Below are 8,522 nucleotides of genomic sequence, written 5' to 3'. Positions count from 1 at the left end.
ACCCCTTTTGGTGTTTTAAGCATTATGTTATACTTTAGCTATTGAAGCTCATGAGCTTGTAGATCAGCTATGAACTTATTGAGCACCACTGATACAGAAACATAAGGTTTTTCAGAAAACTGTCATTTTTTAAAACGTCGACGTCAGGCCTAAAATGGGTTAAGCCTTTAAATCCGGGAGAGCAACCGTGTCATTTTAGATGTTGCTACTGTATACACAGTACAGTAAACTGTATTATGTGTTTCTGAAAACTGTTAGGATTTAGAACTTTGTTATACACTTGAGGGTGTACTTTTACTGCCATTATTGTATCGTTTTAAATGTCACATTAAATATCTGCAAAGTTGTATTTTACGCCAAGACACCATGATCCAAGCCTTCAGTCTCAGTGTGATTTACAACTGGCTGAAGACAAAACCAACTAAAAAGAAAATCCACATTGTATCCCTTTAATAGAGCTCACTCAACTCACGTGTTTTTCAATCCGTGGTTCACATTTCGTTACTAGCTTAACCCATTCTGACCTGAGATCAGATTCATACGAGGTTTCCACTAGGACACACACTGGTCTGATTAACCCATTCTGACCTGAGATCAGATTCAAAAAAATGTCAGTCGATTTTTCAAAAATAGTAGACCTACAAGCTCGTAGCGCGCCACTCGGTGGCGCGCTATGAGCTTGTAGATCTGCTATTTTTCAATAGCTAAAGCATAACATGATGATGACCAAAATGGGTTCCCGTTCAGAATGGGTTAAGCCTGATTTATACTTCGTTAACAGGCAACAGTAATGGTTGATCTACAAGCTTACACAATGTGTCACAGAGACACATTGTGACTCATATAATCTTGTAAATCTGCTATTTTGACGCACGCCAAAGTATAAATCAAGACTTCCTGCACTATTTTACCTCAATTTGGTCTAATTTGAGCAGATTGGTTAATAAAGTTAGGACAGGATACGTTGTAAGTTAAATGAGTCTAGGACTCTTTCTATCAACACCATGATAATTGCACCAACAAAGGCAGGTAGCTATAGTCCTCATAAGGCTTAATTAACATGGTTATAAAACTAAAAACCTCTGAATTATACTGTATATAAAGGTGTTCTATTCCAGTCGTCAGTATTAGGTTGTAACCACAGCCACATAACTACTACTGCTGCTGTCATATCTTATCTAGTCAAAAAGGAATTATAAGAAAATAACACATTGTGTATTATAGCTATTGTGGTTTCAAGGGTAAATGAATGAATGTGCATTGTTGGTCAAATATTGAATATTATTTTGTGTGTCACTGCAATCCACTGTTATTGTGTATTGTAGTACTCATGTTGACGAAGCCTTATGACAGACTGCCTCCATAGAAACTGCTCGCTATATGGTTAAAAGAAATCACAGATTTTCAAACTGAATCCAATTGTTCTGATGTATGACGTATCGTTTCACGTAACCGGGCGCGCACACAATCTTTAACACCCGATAATGTGAATGACTTCGCGATGTCATACATTATCCGAGAAATACGTAGAGTGATCTTTTCATCGGCCATCATAACGACGGGATTTTAGAATGAAAATCGGCGACACATTCTTTTGACATTTAAATACCAACCGCATCCTTGAAGTCAGCAGTTGGAATTAAACAATTGAGTATTATATTTCTACAGTTTCTTATAGTGGAAGGCAAAGACACAAGTCTAGAGAGGTCAGCCAACGTTTTTACAACGTTCTACTCACTACAGAAGGCACTACATATGGATACTTGCCCAGCTGCAAAGTTTACATCCCACTGATTGGCCGGCTTACATGCCACAAAAGATCACGGGAGAAATTTAATGGACAATGTCCACCACGGCATGCAGTTCTGAGACAAGAAGACGCTACGGAAACTTTACACGAAGACTAAAAGGACGAACTACTAACACAAACTAGAACAATGGATGGATGGAGAAAAATGGACCAGCTAAACTACTGCCGTACTTCAACACAGACGAGACAAACGCAAAAACCCAACCTCATGGCCCCCCACAAGACATCATGACAAAATGAAGCAATGGATGGATAAATGGAGCATAGCCACTAACTAAGTAACTACTGGCATACGGACACACAGACAGACGCACACACCCAAACACGTGGGGCCTTATTTCCAAACTAGACGTGACAAAACTAAAACGATGGAGAGATGAAGCAGCTTCACTACTAGGCGTACTCGATACAGACGGACGGACGGACGCACACCCAACCACGCGGGGCGGCCCAACAACTAGACAGACTACATCTACCACAACACCACATGCAAGGGGGGAGGGGAGGGGTGTGTTTGTGGGGGGCAGGTATATGTGGGTACATGGGTAGAGGCGGGTATATGAATGGAGGTGGGTATGTGTGGGTGCATACATGGGTAGAGGCGGGTATATGAATGGAGGTGGGTGTGTGTGGGTACATGGGTAGAGGCGGGTACATGGGTGGAGGTGTGGGCATGGGTATACTGTATTTGCGGGTATAGGGGCAGAAGTGGGTACTGTATATGGATAGAAGTGGGTATGCGTGTGGGTATGGGCAGGGTTGGCATGTGTGCGTGTATGGGTAGAGGCAAGCATGTCTATGGGAGTGGGTATAGGTGGGCGTGGGTGTGTTATACAACATGTGGGGGGACGGGTATATGTGTGTGTGTGTGTGTGTGTGTGTGTGTGTGTGTGTGTGTGTGTGTGTGTGTGTGCGGATGTTGGGGGGCGGGGGCTTATTTCTACTCTACATTAAATCCAGAGTCCCTTTTCTTACAAGACACAGGGTCATTTTTTATTTACGCTAGTGCACAAAACCATTTACAGTGTTAAGAGAGAGAGAGAGAGAGAGAGAGAGAGAGAGAGAGAGAGAGAGAAATTTAGAAAGAGAGCATTGCAAAAAAGGTGAAAAAATAGAATATCGAACCATAGAAAGAAAGTGTGGACAACACCACGGTGTAAAAAAAGGACAGTAATACAAAGTGTTACATGAGTGATAAAAGGTATAAAGCAGTGGGTGAGTGTTTCTCAGTCATACATTCAGAGTGCTTTAGTGAAAAAGAAAAACAACAACAACGATCAATTCTGTGTCTCCAAACCTTCTTCTTAAGGGAATACGCCAGAGGGTTTTTTTTGGGGGGAAATACACTAATTGTTTTATTAACTCATTCGCCGCTGAGATCGTCGTCTCTTCCGACGCCTTTATCTACTTGAGCCCTCGACGCCGAGGTCGCATTTGGACGTCTTTTTGAATATTTATTGATTTACGATTCACGACTCTGTGTTTGCATGGCGCTCGTAACACTCTGGTTTTTTCCGTGCGATGAAAGAAAGCTGAAGTGAAAAAGCTGACTTATGTCGTCTGTATAGGAACGGAAGTTTTTATATCCTAATATCAGGAACGGAGTTTTTAATAATCCTAATATCAGGAACGGAGTTTTTAATAATCCTAATATCAGGAACGGAGTTTTTTATAATCCTAATATCTCGGATTCTTCTTCCAGGCTGCGTTTTTGATCAAAACAAGCTTGATTTGCGGCTAATTTCCATAAACAATAATATGATCGTCGTTATATCTATAAACAATATACAAAATTTATGTTTAGGGTGAATTAAATAACATTCGCAGGACTTCGCGAATTTCCACTTCCTGTTTCTCCGTTTTCCAAGAGAAACGGCTTTCAAAATAAGACGGTTAACATTGAAACGAATGGTGGCGGTCAATGAGTATCAAATTCCGCCACCAGATGGCGGTGTCAGCGGCAAATGAGTTAAACTTTGTGTGTTCATGATTAAGTGTGTTGCGCTGCATAAGCCTGTGATCAACAATAATTGGCTGCAGGCTCTATTTTAATTTTTAATTTTCATAAGAATTAATCGTTGCATCTTTTTGAGAAAAGAAACTGGACATTTGCCTAAAAGTTGGCGTGTTCCATTAAAAAGACAAGAGTCAGGCTGGTTGTCAAGACAACAAAGAGGAGGAGGATCTTCAAGGTTATTATTACAGTGGCACCGTCGGCCACGACTTCTCAATGCGTGTCTAGGTAGTTATGACCTACATTCAATCATTATCATCAATCGTTATTATCAAAAACCGCCGTCAAAATGTACACAACATGCACACAAATTCACAACCTAATCATTCTAATGTTATTGTACAGGAACAGTACATTAAAAAAACAGAAAATAAAAGCGCTCGTATTGAGGGACTTGCTGGAAGGGCTATTTTTGGTGATGGGTAACAGGAAGTGAACTCACAAGCATTTTCTGTGTTCATGTGTGGGCCTGTTTCTGTCCCCCAAATGTCCGACGAGACCTCCGGCTTTCGACTGCATTTAAAACAAAAAAGCCACATCCTGTACTGTAGTTACTTTTGAGACTTTTTCTCCGTCTTACACAAAAGCTTCAATTATTCCTTCACTCCCTAGCTCCCTATCATCATCCTTCACTCTCCATCGCCTTGTTCCCTCTGCAAGCACGCACGCACGTACGCACGCACGCATGCAGACACACACACACACACACACACACACACATGCAGTGCGGACGTTAAGTGGACTCATTATCTTGGACTTTCTAAAAAAGATACGAAACACAACAGTACATTTTTCACCCACAGCTTTCCCCAATGTCAACTGCGTTGCATTTCTCAGATTTCTTTAAAACATCTGGAACCGTTTTAGCTCCGAAAGCCATTGAGTGACTGATCACTGGGGCCAGGTTATAGCGTGCATTCAATCAGCAGGGAGAAGGAAAGTGAGGATTGCGTAATATTTTAGAGATAACATGCTTTGTAAATCAGTGCACTTTAAAAATAACCCCCAAAACAGGAGTGTATATATCAGGGTGGTGGCACTTAAGAGCAGCAATTCGAGGGTGACCCCCCCCCCCTAATACCCCCGACGTAAAGTTGTCCAACTTAACTCTCTAACATTCGCTGTGAAAATGAAATGATTTGTTTTCGAGGACATCGTCATAAAATGTCTGACACATCTTGCAGCAATCCAGGAGACTTCAGTGTGAAACTGAACAAGTCATGAACCAATAATAACAATGTTCTTATATCAGACAATGTGAGGGGGGGAGGGGAGGGGGGCGTTCAGGAACATCTGATCCCAGTTGTGTTTGGCGCGGTGATGTAGCTATACAGTATATGCAAGCACAAGAGAGAGAGAGAGAGAGAGAGACCTGTGCATATTGCAGTGAGCAGAGCACAGACAGTGATGGAGATGACAGCAAATCTTCAATAGTAAAAAATAAATAAAAATGAAAACCCAAAAACAAATCAAAACGCAGCCGAGAATTTTGCTTATTTCTTTCGTTTTTGCTTGTTGTTGTGCATGCCAAGCAAAGCAGCCAGCTAGCAAGATGGGTAACATAGGTCGAATGGACATTTTGGAGAGAGAGAGAGAGAGAGAGAGAGAGACAGAGAGAGAGAGAGAGAGGGCAGCACACCACCACGCTGATGTTGTTAGTCTACTAACAGACACTAACTCAAAGAGGTCGTAAATGTCTCGACCCCGTTTCTGCAGGAAAAGTCATTTCTCAGTTCAAAATACGTTCGTATTGCTAAAGTCGCGAGTTGGCGAGTTTCCCCACCATATATAGATATAAAAATGGAATGAAAGAAAGCGTGAAGAAAAGTGCTCTGGAGCAGAATAAGAACTTTGTGTTGGTCTTTGTGGCTTGAGCCCTTGAAAGAACGGCAGGAAGTCACCCTGTGACAGACAAATACCTCACAATGAACACACACATTTCTTTCCATCAACAAACAGGATTCGTCTAAGTGCAGTCCCTTCAATAGCCAGCAGGCCAACTGTTAAACCACTTGGTCACACAAATGTAAATAGCTGATCTACAAGCTCACAACACTGAGCTTGTTAGCTCCGAGTTCATAGCGATTGTGAGCTTGTAGATCGGATATTTTCCAAATGACATTTTCTTTTCTTTTTGCCTATAATGATATGTTCAAAAATAGGACGCCAGGGTTAGTGGTTAAAAGGAGAATAGTGCTGCATTTTACGTCATAGATTAAATAGTTACGTTGTGGGACAGTCCTGGACCACAGCAATGCCACCCCTTTAAAACCTTCCAGAGACTTCCAAATGGCATTCTTCAAAAAAAAACTCCAACTATCTTACAACCATTCTATCGAACGACACGACATTCATAATTACATCACGAGTATTTCACAGTACAACGTACAGTAGACGACGGTAATGGAAACACTCCATTGTCACACTTGTGCATATGACGTAAACCTACGTTCAAAGCCCAGGCAACTTCCACAACACTTAAGGGAAGAGTCGTATACCCAAGTGACCGAGCGATACCTCGCACATCTCAATGCCTTCTTCAGTTGGCAACCCGTGCCACAAACCTGGCAACCTGAGCCACAAAGTTAAAATCCTAAAAAATCACTTTACAAATTCTCTTTACAGACATAATTTGTGTCCCTCGAGCTTCCGTTCCGTTTCAACTAAGCCCTTTAATGTGTATAGAAATAAAAAAACATTTAAAAAAAATGTAAAAGGTATTGCATTTCTGTTAATACGTAGTACTTAAAAATCTACTCTACGTTAGAAATACAATTTCTAATAAGTTATGGCACTTGATAAGAAAGGGTTTTTTCCAGTATACTTCACTTATGCTGGTACTAAAACTCTGTTTAGGGCTCATAGGGTATTCCTCAGACTGTGACAACTACAGTAAACCAACTACAACATTCTACCATTTACTACACTGCATATTTAGAACGCAGCTATTTTAAAACACAAGGCCCCAGAGTGAGCAGGTCTGCAGAAAGGCAAACGTGCAGTGCACCCATTAAACACATCAAGTGCCGGGATTTCTTTCAAAACAAGAGCGCTATAGAGTGCCAGCAGATGTGGGAGATTTTACTCTGAAAGGTCCACCACCAAAAACCCGGAAGGCGTAATGTTCCATTCTTACCTCGTGTCTCTCTAGAAGCATTAATATTCCAAAACGAGAGGCTTGTTGGAGTCCGAAATGAAGACAGAAGTATGCCTGTCTGGTCAAAACCATGGAGAGATTAGGAGATACGCGCCGTAAACAAGGACGTGAACGGCAGCGCCAACAGCAAGAAGAAAAAGATTAATTAAATCTTTTGTTTGATATCAATATTAAAAAAGCCATGTGTACACGTCCAAGGGATTAAAAATGACGTTTGTACACGTCCTATACAGTCTGAATGTTAAAATGTAATGACTGTAGATCTTTTTCTGTATGTTCCATCATTAGTTCATCAGACTTTTCTACCAAGGTTTTTCCAAACTCAGTCGGGCGGCTGCGGGTTTCAGCTCCACAATTCACTCACGACTAAAGGTCAAGACCAGATGCATCGTTTCTGTAAGATCTAGAACACGGGGGTTCTGGGGGGACCACCACCACCAGGGCTCAAATGAAAACAAATGGAGCCGTTAGTTATAGGGTCCATTTGGATCCATCTGTACACTCTTGTAGTTAAACACAGAGATACAACAGTGGGGTCCAAGAGATAAAAAAGAACAACCACCACAACCACCCTGGTGGGTCCTTGAAATGAAAAAAAGGTTGACAATCACTGCCTTAGTTAGAACACCTTCTGGAGTGCTCATAATGCAGGCCACGCGGTCGCACGCTTTGCGGGCCTCATCCGGCATCTCTCACAAGACACTATAAAGCAGCGGCCCCCGGGCTTCCGTCAGCAACTGAATATGCGATCGGCCGTGTCGTTCTCGTTAAAGCGATAGCGTCCCCCCCCCACTACCACCTCCCCCTCCCCCTCCTCCTCCCCCTCCACTCCCAGCCCGTCCTCTCCGTCCTCCAGCTCGAGGCTGCCGAAGGAGAACTTGCCCCGCCGCCGGGCGACCCCGTTGGAGTCGACCGAGTTGAGGGAACCGACGGCGGCGGCGGCGTTGGGGTTCCCGTACACCAGCGGCCGCCCGTACGAGCTGCCGCCCGACTCGGAGTCGGAGTCGCTGGTGTCGGAGCCGGAGCCGCTGCTGGAGGAGTCCGGCCGGTTGAGGTTACCGCGCTGGCCGCCGCCGCCGGGTGGCGCCGGAGGGCCGCCGCCGACGGCGGCCGGCTTCCCCCTGCGGCCGTACAGCCTCGTCGTGCGAGCCTGCTGCCCCGGCGGGACCGCCAGGCTGCTCCCCCCGCCGCGGTTCCCGTTGGCCACCACCGGGGGCGCCTTGCGCGCGGTCGGCACGGAGGACGCGCCGCCGTGCAGGGACCGGATGGGAGTGGAGGACGCCAGCTGGCTGAGTATAAACGGGTCGGTGTCCGAGCGGTTCCGCATGTCGTTGTGGTTGTCGTTGTGGTGGCGGCGGTGGTGCTGCGGTGTGGCGTGGCGCGGCGTGACGACAGGCGAATAGCTGCCATAGAGCGCCGCCGACGCGGGGGGGAGGAGGAGAGCCTCCGGGAAGAAGCCGGGACGTTTGCTGAAGCAATGCCCGCGGTCGTCCCAGCGCGGCACCACCGCCGAGCCGTTCGCCGCGCCGTTCGTTTCGGCG

At 44.6% G+C, this 8,522-nt stretch overlaps 1 protein-coding gene across 2 annotated transcripts in view; it reads right to left on the bottom strand.

The window, feature by feature from the left end:
- The window catches only part of LOC308311923 (N-chimaerin-like), a 168,915-nt gene that overhangs the window by 118,179 nt on the left and 42,214 nt on the right, over positions 1 to 8,522 (bottom strand). The gene's annotated exons all lie outside the window — the stretch shown is intronic.

This window comes from Protomyctophum bolini (genome assembly GCF_963924005.1).
Source record: "Protomyctophum bolini genome assembly, chromosome: 24".
Lineage (NCBI taxonomy): Eukaryota > Metazoa > Chordata > Actinopteri > Myctophiformes > Myctophidae > Protomyctophum > Protomyctophum bolini.
Note: the sequence above shows the minus strand (reverse complement) of the source record. Positions and strands in the feature narration are given on the sequence as shown.